Source organism: Physeter macrocephalus, chromosome 21 (assembly GCF_002837175.3).
Source record: "Physeter macrocephalus isolate SW-GA chromosome 21, ASM283717v5, whole genome shotgun sequence".
NCBI classification, from domain to species: domain Eukaryota; kingdom Metazoa; phylum Chordata; class Mammalia; order Artiodactyla; family Physeteridae; genus Physeter; species Physeter macrocephalus.
Genome location: NC_041234.1, coordinates 38,343,597 through 38,344,626, shown reverse-complemented (window position 1 = coordinate 38,344,626; position 1,030 = coordinate 38,343,597).

The following is a 1,030-nucleotide window of genomic DNA, read 5'->3' as shown; positions in this document are numbered from 1 at the left end:
TTCTTTTTTCTTTATTCTGCTCTGCAGTAGTTATTTCCACCATTTTATCTTCCAGGTCACTTATCCGTTCTTCTGCCTCAATTATTCTGCTATTCATCCCTTCTAGAGTGTTTTTAATTTCATTTATTGTGTTATTCATCATTTCTTGATTCCTGTTTAGTTCTCCTAGGTCCTTGTTAAATGTTTCTTCCATTTTCTCTATTCTATTTCCAAGATTTTGGATCATCTTTACTATCATTATTCTGAATTCTTTTTCATGTAGACTGCCTATTTCCTCTTCATTTGTTAGGTCTGGTGGGTTTTTTCCTTGCTCCTTCATCTGCTGTTTGTTTTTCTGGTTTTTCATTTTGCTTATCTTATTATGTTTGGGGTCTCCTTTTCCCAAGCTGCAGGTTCATAGTTCCCGTTTTTTTTGGTTTCTGTCCCCAGTGGCTAAGGTTGGTTCAGTGGGTTGTGTAGGTTTCCTGGTGGAGGGGACTATTGCCTGTGTTCTGGTGGATGAGCCTAGATCTTGTCTTCCTCATGGGCAGGTCCACATCTGGTGGTGTGTTTTGGGGTGTCTGTGGCCTTATTATGTTTTTAGGCAGCCTCTCTGCTAATGGGTGGGGCTGTGTTGCTATCTTGCTAGTTGTTGGGCATGGGGTGTCCAGCACTGTAGCTTGCTGATCGTTGAGTGGATCTGGGTCTTGGTGTTGAGATGGAGATCTCTGGGAGATTTTTGGCATTTGATATTACATGGAACTGGGGGGTCTCTTGTGGACCAGTGTCCTGAGGTTGGTTCTCCCACCTCAGAGACAGAGCCCTGATGCCTGGCTGGAGCGCCAAGAGCCTTTAATCCACACAGCTCAAAATAAAAGGGAGAAAAAATAGAAAGTAAAGAAAAGGAAGGAAGTAAGGAAGGAAGGAGGGAAGGAGGGAGGGAAGGAAGGAAGGAAGAAGGGAAGGAAGGAAGGGAGAAAGAAAGGAAGAAAGGAAGGAGGGAAGAAATGAAGGAAGCAAGAAAGGAAGGAAGGAAGGAGGAGGAGAGGAA